The following is a 20,493-nucleotide window of genomic DNA, read 5'->3' on the forward strand; positions in this document are numbered from 1 at the left end:
ATTATCATCATTGTATTATTATTGTTATTATTTTTATTATTATTTTGTTATTATTATTTTCCTGTCTTATTAAACTGTCTTTATCTCAACTCACGGGCTTCACTTTCCATTTCTCTCCCCCGTCCCGGAGAGGGAGGGGGGAGGGTGAGCGAACGGCTGCGTGGTGTTTAGCTGCCGGCCGGGTTAAACCACAACAGCCTTTTTGGCGCCCAACGTGGGGCTCGAAAGGTTGAGATAACGGCAGATCTGACCAGAGTGTGTTAAACTAAAATTGGTGTAAGGATTAGACCTGCTTAATAGTCACTTGTCATGATGCTGATTGTTTTAATCTCAACTCTGCTGCGCCTGTTTTCCAAATTGAGTATTATAGTACATTATTTTCCGTATTTACTCTCTGTCGTGTTGTTTATCCTCTCCGGGCCCTGGTTTCAGATCATTATGGTGCTGTGTGTTGTAGCAATGGCTTATGAGACGATGAAATATGTGGTCATGACTCTAACTTGTTATTTGTATTCAGTAACATCGTCGACTCTGTACTTTGGAAACTGTATCTTGGAAACTATTAGCAATTATACCTATTGTTTTTTTCCATTAAGGAGTCAATCTGTGGAGGGGAAAGGGGAGGATATTTTTCCTTACTTGCTTACTCTCCCTTTCTCCTTCACCACCCCTGTATCCTCCTGGGTCACTCTGCCTTCCTCCTTCACCACCCTCTTATCCCCTGAGCTTGTCACAATAGCTCTCCAAGATATTGAATATTTCTGGAATACTCAGAGTACCATAGTCTTGTTGTTCTGCCTCATGAATGCACTTCAGGTTCTGCTTAAAGTTAAACAACTACTTGGGAAGCTCTTCTGGAGATCTGCCCGGGGGCAGGATAGTTGTGGGTGGCAGGGAGTATGGGCGGATATGGGCAGGCATCTAGAGCAGTTGGCACCCCCAGTGTGTTGGAAATTCACCCCTGAACAATGGCAAAATCCTCAAAAACTGGCAGAATGCTTGAAAAAAAGGTGTCATGATTCTGGCAGTTCCAAAGTAACACAAATCATTGTAACGTGCTGGGGCCTGGCTCATGCCTATCGAGCTGCCATTGATACTGCTATCAACTTAGTGACAGACCCTGCGGCCACTCCAAGCCCTGTGACAGATCCAACGGCCACTGTGACCCCTACGGTGGACTCTGCAGCCGCTCCAGATCCGGTTCCTGCAGCCGCTCCAGATCCGGTTCCTGCAGCCGCTCCAGATCCGGTTCCTGCAGCCGCCCCAGCTCCAGCTCCTGCAGCCGCCCCAGCTCCAGCTCCTGCAGCCGCTCCAGTCCCAGCTCCTGCAGCCGCTCCAGTCCCAGCTCCTGCAGCCGCTCCAGTTCCAGCTCCTGCAGCCGCTCCAGTTCCAGTTCCTGCAGCCGCTCCAGTTCCAGCTCCTGCAGCCGCTCCAGTTCCAGTTCCTGCAGCCGCTCCAGCTCCAGCTCCTGCAGCCGCTCCAGTTCCAGCTCCTGCAGCCGCTCCAGTTCCAGTTCCTGCAGCCGCTCCAGTTCCAGCTCCTGCAGCCGCTCCAGCTCCAGTTCCTGCAGCCGCTCCAGCTCCAGCTCCTGCAGACACTCCAGTCCCAGTTCCTGCAGTCGCTCCAGTTTCAGCTCCGGCCGCTACTCCAGTCCCAGTTCCTGCAACTGCTCCAGCTCCAGCTCCAGCTCCTGTAGCCGCTCCAGCTCCAGCTCCTACTGCTGCTCCAGTCCCAGCTCCTGCAACTGCTCCAGCTCCAGCTCCAGCTCCTGCAGCCGCTCCAGCTCCAACTCCTACTGCTGCTCCAGTCCCAGCTCCTGCAACTGCTCCAGCTCCAGCTCCAGCTCCTGTAGCCGCTACAGCTCCGGTTCCTGCAACTGCTCCAGCTCCTGCAGCCGCTCCAGCTCCTGTGGCCGTGTCAGAGAAACGAGCTGTAGCAGTGCAAGTTGACCCTGCAGAGGGTATTCCAATCCCTGTGGCAGACCCTGTAACAAAGTCAGAGAAACGAGCAGTAGCAGTGCAAGCTGCCCCTGTAGAGAAGGTGAAAATATGGTACAGAAATTCAAGTCGTTTAGAACGCAGAGAGTCTTCTGCCAATCCAGGTAAGGCTTCTGCCAAAACTAAGTATAGAGATGACGAAGATGATGACGACGCTGGGCCATCAAGGATTCAGGAGGAGGAAGATGAGGATGCCGAAAGAGCAACAGTAACTACGCGAAGCCTAAACGAGCGCGAGCTACGAGATGTGCGAAAAGATTTTGGTCGCTGTATAGGTGAGCAGCTTGTCACCTGGCTGCTCCGGTGCTGGGACTCTGGAGCCAATTGTGTGGAATTAGACGGCAGGGAAGCCAGACGGTTGGGATCCCTTGCTCGAGACGCCGGCATTGACAAAGCAATTGCAGATGGAGCACGACCCACCAGCCTCTGGAGGCGTCTCCTCTCAGCTGTGAGGGAAAGGTATCCCTTCAAGGAAGATATTTTATGTGTACCAGGCAAGTGGACCACTATGGAGAAGGGAATCCAGTACCTGAGGGAATTAGCCGTACGGGAAGTGATTTATGAGGATCCAGACCAGACACAAACATCCAAAGATCCAGATGAAGTCAAGTGTACACGACCCATGTGGCGGAAGTTTGTACGGAGTGCACCATCATCATATGCCAGCTCATTGGCAGTAATGGCCTGGAAAGAGGATGAGGAACCCACAGTGGATGAAGCGGCTAAACAACTCCGGCAGTACGAAGAAAGTCTCTCCTCTTCCTTACAGGCCTGCGTCTCAGCTGTGGAGAAACTGTCTGAAGAGGTCCACCAACTTAAAGAGAATCTATCTTCCCCCCAACCTGAACCAACCAGTGTCCAACGACCGAAAGAGAACACCTGGGAGAAACTTTCTGAAAAGTTTCACCAACTTGAAGAGAGATTATTCTCCTCCGCACCTGTACAAAGCAGTGTCTCAGCTATCAGGGGTAGGCGTTCATCCACACAAGGAAGACGATATAGTGGGTACTCACCCCGTGCCACCCTGTGGTTTTACTTACGAGACCATGGAGAGGACATGAGAAAATGGGATGGAAAATCTACCGCGACCCTAGAGGCACGGGTACGTGAGTTGCAAAAGAAAACAATCAGGAAAAAAGGATTCTCCGAAAAGTTTGCTGCTCCAACTTCCAGCAGACAATCCTTCAAACACAGAAACGAAGAAGATTCTGACCAGGATTAGGGGGGCCCTGCCTCCAGCCAGGGGGAGGAAAGGGACAATCGAGTTTATTGGACTGTGTGGATTCGATGGCCTGGCACATCACGCGCACAGAAGTATAAGGCTTTAGTAGACACCGGTGCACAATGTACTATAATGCCATCGAGCTATAAAGGACCAGAGCCCATCTATATTTGTGGAGTGACAGGAGGATCTCAGCAGTTGACTGTATTGGAGGCTGAAGTAAGTCTGACTGGGAATGAGTGGGAAAAGCACCGCATTGTGACTGGCCCGGATGCTCCATGTATCCTTGGCATAGACTATCTTAGAAGAGGATATTGCAAGGACCCAAAAGGGTTCCGGTGGGCTTTTGGTATAGCTGCCTTAGAGACAGAGGGCATTAAACAATTATCTACCTTGCCTGGTCTCTCAGAGGACCCCTCTGTTGTGGGGTTGCTGAGGGTCGAAGAACAGCAAGTGCCAATCGCTACCACAACTGTGCACCGGCGGCAATATCGCACTAACCGAGACTCCCTGATTCCCATCCATAAGCTAATTCGTCAATTGGAGAGCCAAGGAGTGATCAGCAAGACCCATTCACCTTTCAATAGCCCCATATGGCCAGTGCGAAAGTCTAATGGCGAGTGGAGACTAACAGTGGACTATCGTGGCCTGAACGAAGTCACGCCACCACTGAGTGCTGCAGTGCCGGACATGCTGGAACTTCAGTATGAACTTGAATCGAGGGCAGCCAAGTGGTACGCCACAATTGATATCGCTAATGCATTTTTCTCCATCCCTCTAGCAGCAGAGTGCAGGCCACAATTTGCCTTCACTTGGAGGGGAGTTCAATATACTTGGAATAGGCTGCCCCAGGGGTGGAAACACAGCCCTACCATTTGCCATGGGCTGATCCAGTCTGCGCTAGAGCAGGGGGAAGCTCCTGAACACCTGCAGTACATCGATGACATTATTGTGTGGGGTGACACAGCAGAGGAAGTTTTCGAGAAAGGGAAGAAAATAGTCCAAATCCTTCTGAAAGCCGGTTTTGCCATAAAACAGAATAAAGTCAAAGGACCTGCACGAGAGATCCAGTTTTTAGGAATAAAATGGCAAGATGGACGTCGTCAAATCCCAATGGATGTGATCAACAAAATAACAGCTATGTCTCCACCAACTAACAAAAAAGAAACACAGACTTTCCTAGGTGTTGTGGGGTTTTGGAGAATGCACATCCCAAATTACAGTCTGATTGTAAACCCGCTCTACCAAGTAACCCGTAAGAAGAATGAGTTTGAATGGGGCCCTGAACAACGACAAGCCTTTGAACAAATCAAGCAGGAAATAGTCCATGCAGTAGCCCTTGGGCCAGTTCGAACAGGACCAGATGTAAAGAATGTGCTCTACACTGCAGCCGGGGAGAACGGCCCCACCTGGAGCCTCTGGCAGAAAGAACCTGGGGAAACTCGAGGTCGGCCCCTGGGGTTTTGGAGTCGGGGATACAGAGGATCTGAGGCCCGCTATACTCCAACTGAAAAGGAGATATTGGCAGCATATGAAGGAGTTCGATCTGCTTCGGAGGTGGTCGGTACTGAAGCGCAACTCCTCCTAGCACCCCGATTGCCAGTACTAGGCTGGATGTTCAAGGGAAGGGTCCCCTCTACGCATCATGCAACTGATGCTACATGGAGCAAGTGGGTTGCATTGATTACTCAGCGGGCTCGAATAGGAAACCCCAGTCGCCCAGGAATATTGGAAGTGATCATGGACTGGCCAGAAGGCAAATACTTTGGGATATCATCAGAGGAGGAGGTGGGTCGTGCTGAAGAAGCCCCACTGTACAACCAGTTGCCAGAGAATGAAAAGAAATATGCCCTGTTCACTGATGGGTCCTGTCGTATTGTGGGGAAGCATCGGAGATGGAAGGCTGCTGTATGGAGTCCTACGCGACGAGTTGCAGAAGCTGCTGAGGGAGAAGGTGAATCGAGTCAGTTTGCAGAAGTGAAAGCCATTCAGCTGGCTTTAGACATTGCTGAACGAGAAAAATGGCCAGTTCTCTATCTCTACACCGATTCATGGATGGTAGCAAATGCCCTGTGGGGATGGTTACAGCAATGGAAGCAAAACAACTGGCAGCGTAGGGGCAAACCCATCTGGGCTGCTGCATTGTGGCAAGATATTGCTGCTCGGGTAGAGAACCTGGCTGTGAAAGTACGCCACGTAGATGCTCATGTGCCCAAAAATCGGGCTACTGAAGAACATCAAAACAACCAGCAGGTGGATCAGGCTGCTAAGATTGAAGTAGCTCAGGTGGACTTGGATTGGCAGCATAAAGGTGAATTATTTATAGCCCGATGGGCCCATGACACCTCAGGCCATCAAGGTAGAGATGCAACATACAGATGGGCTCGTGATCGAGGGGTGGACTTGACCATGGATGCTATAGCACAGGTTATTCATGACTGTGAAACATGTGCTGCAATCAAGCAAGCCAAACGGTCAAAGCCTCTTTGGTATGGAGGACGATGGCTGAAATATAAATATGGAGAGGCCTGGCAGATTGATTACATCACACTCCCTCAAACTCGCAATGGCAAGCGCCACGTACTTACAATGGTGGAAGCAACCACCGGATGGCTGGAAACATATCCTGTGCCTCATGCCACCGCCCGGAACACCATCCTGGGCCTTGAAAAGCAAGTCCTATGGCGACATGGCACCCCAGAAAGAATAGAATCAGACAATGGGACTCACTTCCGAAACAACCTTATAGACACTTGGGCCAAAGAACATGGTATTGAATGGGTGTATCACATCCCCTATCATGCACCAGCCTCCGGGAAAGTTGAACGATACAATGGCCTGTTAAAGACTACCTTGAAAGCAATGGGCGCTGGGACGTTCAAAAACTGGGATACGCATTTAGCAAAGGCCACTTGGTTAGTCAATACTAGGGGATCTACCAACCGAGCTGGACCTGCCCAATCAAACCTGTTACGTACTGTAGATGGGGATAAAGTTCCTGTAGTGCATGTAAAAAATATGCTGGGTAAAACAGTCTGGGCTACTCCTGCCTCAGGAAAAGGCAAACCTATTCGTGGAATTGTTTTCGCTCAGGGACCTGGATACACTTGGTGGGTGATGCAAAAGAACGGAGAGGTCCGGTGTGTACCTCAAGGAGATTTAATACTGGGTGAGAATAGCCCATGAACTGAATTGTACCATGTTAAATAGTATATTATACTGTATGTTATCACTACCATGATTACTATAGGTGACTAATTAGAATGTATGGAAAAGAGTGTAACCTGAGCATGACATAAATGGTATGGAATAAGGGGTGGATAGATGTCCTGGTTTCAGTTAGCACAGAATTAATTTTCTTCCTAGTAGCTGGTGGAATGCTGTGTTTTGGCTTAGGATGAGAAGAGTGCTGATAACACCCCGATGCTTTAATTGTTGCAGAGCAGTGCTTATACTAAGCCAAGGACATCTCAGCCTTTTGCTCTGTCCTGCCAACGGGCAGGCTGGGGGTGCAGTAAGAGCTGGGAGGGGACAGACCCAGGACAGGTGACCCAAACTAGCCAAAGGGGTATTCCATACCATCTGACGTCATGCTAAACAATATATAGGGGTGGCTAGCTGGGGGGGAAGGGGCCGGACTGCTCGGGGTTAGGCTGGGCATCGGTCAGCGAGTGGTGAGCAATTGCATTGTGCATCACTTGTTTGTACATACTATTATTACTTTCCTATTATCATCATTGTATTATTATTGTTATTATTTTTATTATTATTTTGTTATTATTATTTTCCTGTCTTATTAAACTGTCTTTATCTCAACTCACGGGCTTCACTTTCCATTTCTCTCCCCCGTCCCGGAGAGGGAGGGGGGAGGGTGAGCGAACGGCTGCGTGGTGTTTAGCTGCCGGCCGGGTTAAACCACAACACCTATGTTTTTTCAGATGTCCTGGGTTAAAGCTGTTGGAAAAATGAATCCAAGAGTGCTCATGTTGTGTATGGTTTGTGTGTGATTTGACAGGTTGTAATTTACTAATTATCAAATGCTATTTAAATGTGGCAAAACCACAATTTCAAGTGAGTATGTGTGGTAAAATAAACAAACTAATTGGAAACATGCAAATTAAAATTCTTATGAAACCCCATCTACTGATAAAAGCTATTCCTTCATTCAAGTCATCTCTTAGTTTGTATAAATACACTGTCATTTCTTGAAGGTGGTCACAAAGGTGCTGCTTGTCACAGTGCTCGGACTCCTGCATGGATCAGGGTTTTGTGGACCTTAGAGTAGATGCAAAATGCATCAGTACAGTTGTGTAATATAGGTCTAGCATCCAGCCTATAACAAACTACCCTTTGCCTTTTAAGTATTTTCAGAAGTACTTTCAGTTATTTTCTTATTTTCATGCATCGAACTCTTGGAGAATATCAATAACACATGCTTATGTTCTGCTTACTCAGATTATTAAATGCAGTGTTCAAGTTAATTAGCAAAATGTCATGGATTTACTGCTTTCTGTCATCTGGGGAGAAGCATCAAGTATCAAAGAATGTATCAACCTTTATTATGCCCAAATGTGGTTACAGAGATACTGAGATGCACCACAGAATTTTGATTTTGCTTTCTCAGTTGAGAGTATTTCTTTTATTCCAATTTTTAACAATAACAGTGAACATGCCATTGTGGTTTGTGTATTACATTTTACGAATTATCTGATATAAGAGTACTACAAATACAAAACCATAATTTCAGGAGTAATTTTGGTCAAATGTCAAAGATACAAACCAAAATTGTCTTACAAAAATTATATAGTAGGACACTCAGTTTGGCATGAAATCTCGGTTAATATTCAAAGAAATTCTGTTAGGCAAGATATGGCATAATATGTATATTTTCAGAAACACTGAAGCCTCATAATCATCAAATTCAGGGAAAATTGCAACCCCTCAAAATATGTAATAGCAAGTCTTTTCCTTGGGAGCTGATGCTGTTAGCAAAATAATGGATGGAGGTGCTGGGCCAGTGAAGAGAGTGTGGTAGCTGACATTGTGTCTCAGCCACATTCAGGAAAATATATACCTGCCTTTGTTAAGAAACAGATGAAACTCTCTCAATAGAGTAACCACCTTTCCTGCTTGCTCTCAGGGTTCACAGTTCATGCTATTCACCTTTGGGTGGGAACAAAGAAGAAAAAGAAACATCTAGCAGCAGCAGGAAGAAGCAGGTATTTTTTATTTTTATTTTTTTTCTCCTCAGAATTGTGGTAAAGAAGTTGTTAAGGGAGAGAACAACTGCCTAAGAGTGTGGCTCATTTCTTTCACCTCTGCAGTGATTTGAAAGGGATTGCCATTGCACCTTGAAGGCTTCCCAGGTTAAGCATGGGATGTTTTATTTCTAGAAAGGCCCAAGCTAATGTTGGTAAACAGAAATAGAAGGACTTAAGTTTGATTAATAGATGTAATACTTACAAAGTTCAAATTCATTAATATTCATCTCCTGACACCATGCATAGCACATGCCATCAAATGTATTCTGACTTTACAAACTGTACAATTTATTCACCTTCCACAGTTCTACAAATAGGGAGGTCTGCTCTTTTGTCCATTTTATTTTATTTTATTTTATTTTATTTTATTTTATTTTATTTTATTTTATTTTATTTTATTTTATTTTATTTTATTTTATTTTATTTTATTTTATTTTATTTTATTTTATTTTATTTTATTTTATTATTTTATTTTATTTTATTTTATTTTATTTTATTTTATTTTATTTTTCAAGGAAAATGTGCTTAAACTCATGCTTAAAAATTCTTCCTGTTTTTAAACTGTAAGGCCAGATATGCTTTTCAGAGGTTCATATGAGTCCCTGTAATAATAGAAGAGCCAAAAGCAAGAATATCTGAAGCAGACTCTGTTTAACACTGGACCCATTTCCTGTTTGCAAGGTCTAAGTTCTAAACCAGCACAACTGAAGCCTCGTGGAATTGATACATGGAGAAACTATGCTCTTGCTGAAAGGTTTTTTGGGCAAAGTTGAGCATTTTTATCTTAGGGAAAGTGTTTTTTTGTTTGTTTTTGAGCAAAGCATTGTAATTTTCTTAGCAAAACTAATGTTCCTTTCCTACCCATGAAAGCTGCATTTTATTCTCAAGAAAGTGTTCTCAGAGAAATGAGATCTTGGTTGATGTTGGAAGCTAATTACAAGTTGGACCTCTGTGTTTGTTTTTTGGAATAGGTGGCTCCCTGCTAGTCTGATTCAGAAATTTTGTTTTATTCAGAGACTTGGTGTCAAACTGCAACTGCTTTTGTTATTTCTGTGTAGGCTTCATGTGACCTCGCTCACATATTCCTTCTTCTATAGTGGACTGAAAATCCAAAAGGACTGATACAGGGCAAACAAATGAGAGGTTTTCCCAACAGTTCCCCACATTCTATTGATTCTTCCATTACCTCGAGCAAAAAGTAATTGTACTAAGAACTTCTATGAAGCCTGGATGTTATTTTCATCCACTATTGTGTCCCCCTGGGGATTAGTCAGAGTAGCTCTACAGTTCCCCTTCTGCAAAAGTGAACTACTATGAAGAAGAGAGGCACATATAATGAATTTCTGTGAAAGAGTGGCAGGGTCTTTGCCCCTGAGACTGTATGAGAGAAACCAATGAAAAGTATGTTCTCAGGACCTACTAATACTTCTAAGTGAAAATTAAGGGTGCCTTACTTGTAGTATTCCAGGATCCCAAGAGACTGATGGTGCTTCATGCAATATGATGGGAGAATAGATTCCTGAAATAAATTCATTCTTTTTTTTTTTTTGTCTGACTGTGTCTTTGAAGCTTCAGCTTGATTTTTTTTTTTTTTTTTTTTTTTTTTTGTACCTTGCCCTCTAGCTTTGCTCTTCTGTTTTCTTTTTCTTTCTGTTTTTGCTTGCTTAGCTGCCAGTGCCTGTGGCCCTGGTTGAAAGAGCAGATGCTCTTGTGCTTCTTGCAGGACCCCACCAAGATCTTGCAATCTGGACTGCAGGGCTTTTTATGACCTCCAGTAGAAGCCTATTTTAGGATAGGCAGTGAATGAAGCATAATGTCAAGACACCATCATTGGAAATAAGCCTGAAGCTGTGTAACGAGGCCTGCTGAGACTGGTCTTTGGGGTTAGAAAAATGCCTGCTGCCTGCAGAATCACAGAAAACATGTATTTGAAATTTCCAGTTCTTCTGATGACATCAGTCTTTCCATCAATGCAACAAAGGTACTTCAATGTATTCATCTTGTATGTAATTTACATAAATAATGTCAGCAAGTGGCATGAGTAGGAACTCTCAGACTTCAGGATTTGGGGCTCTCTTGATTTGCAGAAGTATTTCTGTTTCAGGCCACCAGTGAACAAATTTCTAAACGTGATTTTCTGTCCTGGGTTTTGTGGTCCTTAAAAGGATCATGATCTGGGAAGTTAAATTTCCAGTCATCTTCCAGTCCTAGCCTTTGTTGTCAACAGAATTAACCTTCCTGCATGTGAATTTGGATGTCCTCAAAAGGTGGGAGAGCATTTGGCACAAGCTTGCACTAATTGGCAGAGCTCTGACTTTTGTGGAGGATGGCCTATTCTGTTCAGTGTTTGGTCTCAAAACCTGACAGATCTGTGGTTCTTTCTGAAACATACATAGAGCAGGAGTGACTTGTAGATCTCTTAGCAGCAGAGCATTTTAGGCCATGAGGACTTGTGGAATACAGTGTGGACTGCTATGCCTTACCTGAAGGTCTGTCACACAGTGTACATATTTCTGCTTCAAGCAGTAAATTCTGTATCCCCAATTCCACAACTATTCTCCAGCAGGTTGGGAATACTTTAACACCTCTATCGCACTTGTAGCAATGTCTGCTTTCACTTTGATTAGTCAAGTTCTTTCAGTCAAAAGATCAGTCTCAGATTATTCTCTTGAGATGTCTCTAAGTGATCTGGAGCTGCAAGAAGCTATACTGTTACTCATTAAATGACACCAGTCCTTTTGTCTGTGATTGCTGTGAAGGTGATGGTGTATCACCTGCATGATAGTTTCTTGTTCTTATTTTTATATAGGTGCTAGAAAGAGAAATGGAAACTTTCTGAATATTCTTAATCCCTACAGGAACTGCATTTTGTATCTGGAAAGAGATTCTTACCAGGTACTACTTAGAAAACATGCTGTAAAGGCTCTTTCTCAAGGAGGAGTATTTGTTGTGTAAGTAGCTTTCAGCACCAAATCAATCACCAGCTGGGATGCACTGTCATAATGAAAAAGGAGTGGCATTTACCAGCAAAATATCATGAAGGACAGACATAAGGGTGCTATAAAGGCAGACTAACAGCCTTGATTCCTGTAGATATATTTCATTGCAGTGCCAGTATGATTCTGTACATCTATTATTTTCCCTCATTTACCTTTCTCCCAAGGACAATTATTATATGGCTTTTATTATTTCAAAAGAAGCAGAAAGAAGCATGCTCAGAGCTTTATGTCCAGAAACAGAGACACACAAATTGTTCCTCATTGATCCAGGCTTAATTTGTCCTTTCTGGTCATGCAAAAAAGCCCAGGTGCTTGTGTCATTTCTCTCTACTAAAGTTAGGGGTGTTATGACTTTGGTGGGTAGATGTTTGAGCTCCTCAGCACTCACATAATTTCTCACTATGGAAGCCTGAGTTGTCTTTATTTTTTTCCAAAAGTTGCTGCTAGAGTCAGTAGCAGGACAGGGGTGTATCTGTTAGGACTGAGAACTGTCCTCAAGGAGTTGGAAGGCAGGGGATAAGAGCTGGAGTGACTTATAGCCCCTGCAAACCTCTTCACTAATGGGGGAAATCACGTTGCTTGAGGAAGGATCCTGGGGAGGCATCTTTCTTCTGGATAGCTTATTTGTGCGGAAATACACTAGAGATTAGATCAGAGTGTAGCACATCTAGTACCATGGGTTAGCTCATGCTGTATTTCTAAGGTGGGTCAGTAAGAGTGTGACAGCCCTTGTCAACGAGAAACTGATGGAAGGACAAAAATCTCTCTTAGATGTAGTGCTGGCCTGGAACTTTTTAGGAGAAGTTTTAATTGGGAAATACTAAATTTTACTTCTGGCTGTTTTGTTTTTCTTTGTTTTTGTTTTTTGAACTTGTAACTTTTTGAAGAGACCTTATATTTTGGACAGTTTGTTGTTTTTCCACTTTTCTAGTAACATTTTATAGATATCATACTTTTTATATTTTCTAAATAATTTTTGTTCAGATATGAAATTTCTCTTCATTTTGAGAAGCCAGCCAATTATAATTAAAAAAAATAATAAAAAAGCAATGACAAAGGTCGTCAAAAATAGGAAAAAAACAAACAACAAACAAACATAAAGAGTTCATAATGCTCAGAGACCTAATTTCTTATCTTTGTATATTTAGTTCAAACTCTTTTTGATATTTAGTTCAAACTCTTTTTGAGATACTGATGTTTCAGCCTATTTCAGGATTGGACATCTTTTCGAAACTTCACTGTTTATGCAAGATGAAAAAAGATGAAAAATGTATTTTCCACCCAGATTTAATTGCCATAATATATTAAAACAGTCTGTGAATTGATTTGCTGCAGTTTGGCCAGAAGAAATCCTTACTGTATAGTAGAGAGCTCCACAAGATGTGTTTCTTGCTGATGAAAGTATCTCTCTGAACTTTTCTATGTGCTGTTCTACCTAGTAACAGAGGGGAGAACCTTTCCTTATGCTATATAGAGGCACTAACAAAGTCTGAGCACCCCCTTATAGAGAAACATTACTCAGAGAATTTACACACATCAGGTGTGGTTACTCATCTGCACATGGATGGAGGAGAATACTCCAGGAAATGTAGAAATACTGCTTATGAGAACCAAATTACAGAGGTTAAAGATGAAAATGTGAACTATATTTGGAAGTAAATTGCATCCCAGAATCTGTTTGGATTTTTGTTGTTGTTGTTATGCAAAGTGAAATTTGTGACTTTTATTAAACAATTTATTTGAATTAGCAAACTGTGATACAATGGTTAATCTTGCAGCAGAGAAATAAGGAATAATGACTGAGCTACATGGAATAAATTAGCTGTCAGAGGAGTTGCTCTTCTACTAGCAGGTTTCTGTAGCATTATCACATCCTTATTATCTAGGTTACACTTCTCACAGCTGCAAACACTACAAGATAGAATGATAAAGATCCTTAAGCTGTGTTTTAGGCTTGGAAAACAGTGGTGTTGTTCCAAAGAGGCTTTTGTTCTGCATGCTTACTGGACAAAATTATTATACTTCATATAATTTTTTGAAGGATAATGTGTATATTTTTTCAGATAGATGGATAGAAAGTTATCAAAGGGAATTGGCACTGACTCAGAGGTAGACTGCATAATGAAGCCTGGGGGTTCATTTAATGACATAAATATTTTCAAGATGTTTCTTGTTGCTCCTCTGATCTTGTTGAATAACCTTGCATAATATTGGAGGGAAAGGTTATTTTGTTCTATCTCCACTCCTTTTTCTGATATAAGGTATGAACCGTGATACTGAAATGGTGGAAACTTAATGTTACATAGAGGAAAGGAGAAGAGAGTCTAGATTTCCTCTGCAAATAGAGGTCCTGGAAAGTGAGAGTAAAAACAACTTCATAGTCCACATCTACTCACTTTTTTTTTTAGCAAGGAGCAACAACATGATCTGGCAGAGGGAATTTTACTGTTTCTTGAGAGAGTTTTGTATCAGCATCACTTACATGATCAAACCTTTCTTACCAAAGAGGCAACAGAACTATGTCCGTTCTTTGACAGGATTAATGAATTGTATCTGCAGCTTGAAGTAAGATGTAGCCCATTGCCCTGGACACTCTGGGCAAACACAAATGGTGCTATAGCTGATGGCCACAAAAAGCTACACAGTTCCCTCTCCCTTTCTCACAAGTTCATTTCTCTGTTATTTGCTGTTTTAACTCTTCATGCTTGAGCTAAGAACTCCAACTCAAGTTTGTTTTTTTCTTTTTCTTTAATTTAGGACTGATGGGTCATGCTTCACTAGGTATCCTGACCATGATAGTTCCTCTGAGACATTATTGAATTACAAGGTCTGAGAAGTCCTGAGCACCAGCAGATCCTTGAGAAGAGCGTCAAGATGCAAAGGGATGTTTTCTTCACTGTAAGCCATTTTTCTTCCCTTTTCACACTTTTTCACCTGTAATTGCCAGTAGAAAAGCCATTAATATACGTTGCTTTGCAGCATATATGGAAAGATTTTACACAAAACACAGCTCCAGTCTTGAAATCAGAAACAGGTGATTGACTGTGAGGATATAAATATATTTATTATTTTAGTGGCACTCTGCCAGGCTATTGGGGTCCCTTGTCACATGTCAGACTACCATTGGTCAGCTAGTGAACATGGTACATTTAGATTTGTGTTGGCTAGATTTTTTTGGGAATGTTTCCAAAGAAAAATTATATCAAGCTGTTGAGAAAAGTAGGCATTTAGGCTATTCCACTCTGAAAACTCTAAAGTATTATTGCTACAACTAGGGATTGTCAGCCTTGTTGAGGCTACCAAACCGGCACAAATTAAATTCACTGCTCTTTTGTGCCTCTTTTTCTTTTGTGTAGGAAGTCATGGGAAGCAGTGGAAAGATGTTCTCCCCTTTCTCTTGGGGAATTCTTTAGAGAAGGGGAAGGAAGGGGGTTGCTGCAAAATGAAAAATGCAGTCCAGAATTGCCTGGTTACTTTGACTTTAGAATACTGGTGCTGCAGACATGGCCAGGGCTGAGCTAAGCTGTGGCTTGACTTGATTTGCCTGGAAATCTGCCTGTGGCAAGACCACCTCCCTAGCTCAACTTTCAGGAAAGTGGGGAGAAAGGTTTCCAGAGAAAAGTAAAATGAGATGAAATTGAAGAACAAATCAAGGTGAAAGAACTCTTTCTTTCTTCCAGTTCCCTATTGTTCCTATGACTGGGGACAGGACAGCTCTTCATTATGGCTTTTATTCTTTACCTCATTGCTCCCCTTCACAGCTTCCTTCTCCAAAGGGCTTGTTGCTGCAGCATAGCAAGGAGTTTCTATAAATCTCACACCTGCCATTCATCTGGGCTCTGCTGGTCTCAGAAATTGCTGTGATTTCGATACCTTATCAAAAGGTGTCCAGGTGGCTGGGATGCCATTCTGCCAAGTTACGCTGCCTTCCCCCATTGCCATCCCCCACTGCCCTCCCCCTGCCAAGCCCTGAAATTTGCACGCTGCACTGGGACAGCACTCAACACTTGGCAGAGAAAGGCTCTGGAGGAAGGCCTTTCATCTACAACAGGGAAATTAAACATGGCCCAGGGCACCCTGGTTGTCTAAACAGTGCATCACCCCGCTGCTCTTTGCAGGCTTTGCAATCCCTGAGTGCATTTCTGAGGCTGATGGTGCTCTGTGTTGCTGCATGCAAACCCAGCGAAAGACCTATGGTGTCTTAGGGAAGAATGTGCATGATTTGTACCACAGAATTAAAAAAAATAAAAATAAAATAAAATCCCATGACTGTATAAATTAAAAAAACCCAGCTGCATCTTTCTTTGAATTTACTCTTGGGAGATACCACATTGCCATAGCATTTTACCATTTTACCTTGGGTCCAAATAACCTCTATTTTTTGCATATGAGGGAATTCAGAAGTGTTAATTAGACTGGACTAGAGCTTAAGCAGGTCCAAATCAGCCCAACCTCATTGATCAGACTGATTGCAAAGGTTTTTGACAAGTATACAATATGACCTTTGAAACAAGTATTGCTTTTTCTTCTTCAAGTAGTGAAATCCTTTCAGAATGGGAAGAGGGGTAAATCAGGCTCCAGTGAGATGTGTTGCACAAGTGGCAGCTGATCTAGGTCTCCCTAATCTGAGATGGCAAAGGATACCTCACCCTCAGAGCTACTGGCCTACTGCCTGCTGCTGCTGCCCAAAATGATGCTGTTAATTTTAAGAGGTTTAGGGTAAAAAGCATGTAACAGTAGACAGATAAATAGGTAGACAGTTTTGATGTTTGCTCAGGCCTATACAGACTGACAATGGGTTAGGGAAAAAGCTGACGTGTGGTTATTTCACTGGTCATGAGGCAGCAACAAGGTTCGGTGGAAAGGGGAGAATGCAGTGCCATATAGCTCAGGCATCTCTGGATGTACTCAGGAGAGCATATCCACCCATCCCTGAGAAAGCAGTTGAACAGATCAAAAAGCCAAACCTCTTGTCTGACACATGAGAAACCTGCATGTAAATCTCAGTGTATTGAAAGGAGTTAGTCTCATAATATAAAGTATTCGTTATTGCCTACACACCTTTGTTGTGTGCTTGAGAGATACGCATCTTCTGTTTGGGTCTGAGAAAGGAGGAGGCTTGGAAACAATGCAATGTTTTTCTGTAGCAGCATGAGATTATGTCATGCTGGAGAACAGATGACACAAAGTTGATAAGCAGGTTGTTCTTTACCTCATTCAGAAGTTACAAGGGCAGGTAAATTTCCAGGGATTTTTTTCTAAAACGCAGAAAATGCCACTAATCTAATAATAACTTGCATAAAGTGAACGTAAAAAGAGGTCTGCCAAACAAAGGTAAACTCAAGACACCGTGCAGGAGCTTATATTTTGATTGAATTTGTAGTAATTCAACACCGAAGATTAAAGGTCAAACTCTCTGCTGGGAAAATTGGTTCTAAAATGCATATTAAGTCCGGCAGACTCATTTGAAAGATGTAAATTCGTTCAGCTTCAGTATTGGGAATAGAGGGAGGATTTTTTCACAACATGAACACTGTTGTTGTAGGTATCTAAAACTCACTCAGTGTGTATAAAATTCCTTTAGCTAATGACTTACAAAATTGAAAACAAGGCCATGAGCAGCAATAGTGAAATTCATTGCAAGGAGAGTCATGCTAGGAGAAAAGACTGTGCAACTTTCTTGTGAAAGATACAATTGCATAGTTGATAATGGCCACACATGATGAGATTATTTGAAGCTGTTACCTTGTGCTGAGACTTGACTTAGTAACTGACCTGATGACTTGAAACTTGAATCAAAGCGAGATGAAATGTTGATATGCTCTTTACTCTACTGCGCTGTAGAATGAGATTATAAAGTACATGCAGTTTGTGTTGAAAGGTTTTACCTTCCCTGTAACTTCTTAAACAAATGCCCTGGGACTGTTCACCCACCTGTCAAAGGGTTCAAGCAATTGTACCTCTCCAGTTAAAGAACCTAAAAGTATTTATTTTTCTTCCACCTTTAGCTCTTGCATTGTTCATACAGGCATGTTTTCCTAATGGTGAATGGAGATGTGATAATACTTGTTGAAAAAAAAAAAGAGAGAGAGAGAGAGAAAGCCAGAAACTAAGCAGGAATGTTTGCAGGAATGTTTTCAAACCTAATGTCATATCTGGAATGTGCTTAGATAGTTTGGTCGCATTAATGAGGTTGAAACAGTGCTGAGTAGAAACTCAGCTGTGTGCTGTGCTCCTCTTGCTTGTCATGATGCTATTAAAGGAACACAGATCTCTTCTAACCTCCAGAATGCCTTGAATATGTGAGTCAATACGTACTGTCAGCTATTTTTACTATTTGTTATTATCATTTTTCCATTTCATTTACTCCATTGTTCCTTGGGATTCCCTTTATCATACCATAAAAGCTGTAAGTACTAGGTAGCTTTATTAACCATTTCACCCTGGCTTTCCCAGTAGTTTCTTTGTAGTAGTTTTCTTTCCCAGTAGTTTCATCTTTCCTTGAAGATGAGCACATATTGAAAGCTCCCTAATATGTACGGCATGCTTACCTATTCCTGTCAGAAACACAAAAGCTGTCAGGTAAAAGCAAGCTGGGATTCTTTCTGGAAGCTAAGAGATCTATCCTATTGAAGCTCCAGGTCATATTTTTGAGATTCTAGCTTCTACAAAATTCTAGTTTTCTCCTTGTACAGTGAAAGAATTCAGGTGCTTATATAAGACCAAATGACTTGCAGCCTTCCCTTCTCTTCCTTTGCTTACACCACAATCTAGTAGGCCCTCGAGTGCCTTGACTGTTACATACTACAAGTGATGCAAACATGCAGGAAGAAAATGTACCTTTCATAAATATCCCTGATGTCTGCAACTAGAACTTAAGGGTACAATTTTGAAGGCTAGATGGGACAGAAGAGAAACAGAAAACCAGACAGACATTAAGAACATCTGTTTGGATGGCTTATACTAAGCAGCTGCAGAATACTTGTGACCAGTGAAAAAAGCTACTGCTGCAGAGGGTCAGAGCTATAGAAGCTCTTTCCAGTGTTGGAAGCTCTGTCAACTGTGTGGAAAATAAGCTATGCTGATTTCCTGGTAACAAAGATGTATAAATAATGATTCACATAGGCTTTTCTGTGCATTTCTCTCACATCCCTGCACATAAATATGACTCTGTACTGACTGTATGTCATTTAGCTGTTCTCAGATTCTGCTGTATTCAGAAATAATCCACAGAGAGAGGTGAAAATAGCCATGAGAGTCCTAAGTATGCACATTTACACAGAAATCCTCTTGCATACAGGCATATGTAAAGTCATGTTTCCAGGAATTCACACACGGTGAAATACAGTAATGACATATGCAGCCTGCCTTGAATAAAAGAGTTGTTCCAATCTCATCTTTTAAAATGTTAATTACAAAACCTATTTGAACATATCAGATTCTGTTTCCAAGACAGAAAATCTTCCATGTTTGTGGACCTGGAACTTGGTGGGTGACATACATTTGTGAGCTTTTAACTGGTGTTTGTTATGTAAATGACAGGCTTTAGAGATGCAAAGATATGGAAATGATTTTAATTTGTGAATAGGCAAGTGAAGATAGGGACATACACTGGTTTTCATGTGGCTTTGAGAATCTTCAAACTGCTGTTCATATAACTGCTAGGCAAGGCTGCAGGCTCCCCAGGCAACCACCATTTTACTAACTGGTGGTTTGCAATTGTTTGAAGTTCTCTGCAAGTGTTTTGTGACGGAGCCAAAATATAGGAGTGGGGGGTAGGGAGAAAAGTGGTGGAAACTCATATTAAAAACAGCATTTAAAAAAGACATAAAAATCTTCACTCTCATCTCCATACTGTTATACATACTTATTTTTATTTTTTTTTAATTAAAAGAAAGCATAGGAGAAACACAAAAATAACCTGTCTCCAAAATCCTGCTTGTTTTCTGCCATGCATGTTTCATCATACATTTCAGCTTCCTCATTTGTCATGCTGAGGAAGAAGTGAAGCAGAGTGACCAGGACAGATGAGATATGGACCCAAATACCCAAGCTTCATGATGGATGAGTCAGGTATTCTGCATAGCTGTTACGGCAAAGTCATCTTCAACTTTGAGGGTCTTGGCACAGAGACGAGTATAGTAGCAAAAGCTGGAAACATTATTGAGTTATTTAGGAGTTTTGCCTGCAGTTACTGTTAGGAACCTAATGTCAGTTGGGTTTTGATTGTTTAGCAATCATGGTTTGAACAGGAACTTCCCTTGTACACCTTTCCTATTTTTATAGCACAGAAATGTGCAATTTCCTCAACTTTTCTAATGATGCATGTACTCATATGGCCATAAATGCCCATGTAAACACACTTGACCAATGCATTGGATATTTTGACACATTTAGCTCAAATTCTGAGCGTACACACAACTCTTCAAAGGCACTTCAGTTGCGCAGTGGAAGTGAGGCTTTTCTTTGCTGGCTCTCAGTCATGCTAGATCGCATTGTGACTGAGATGTTGATAAAAATGAGCTTACTGTTTGAATGAGTTTCAGAAAGAGAAAAAACATCATGTGGTGTTATTGCAACCTGGCATATATTCTAAATACCAGGTTACATATAAGTTCTGGTCAAAAAGTGTCCGTGTCATTCTGACTGAAGTGTCTTTGGTTTGCTCCAGCAAATGTACATGACCAGTTCTGCATCTTTTCTAGTGGTCCAACGTTAACATAGAAGTCCTCATTCACAAACCAAAGGCATTTAGTCAAATCCTCTGCAGTCTGCTAAAAATGCAATATCCCAAAGGGCTGGAATGAGTGCTACAGAGGCAGAGCATGAAAATGTCATTTGCCATGTCTCCAACATCGTGCAACTGTGGCTTCAGGATCCACCTATGAAACAAGCATTCATTTTCCAGATGTTCAGTCTCAACTGGCTGCTAGGGACATTGCCTTTAAGCAATTTGCTGAGCTGTTTGGAAAATCAAGGTTTAATGTGTTCCCAGAAGCTTGTTTACTGTCCTC

Source organism: Anas platyrhynchos, chromosome 6 (assembly GCF_047663525.1).
Source record: "Anas platyrhynchos isolate ZD024472 breed Pekin duck chromosome 6, IASCAAS_PekinDuck_T2T, whole genome shotgun sequence".
NCBI lineage: Eukaryota > Metazoa > Chordata > Aves > Anseriformes > Anatidae > Anas > Anas platyrhynchos.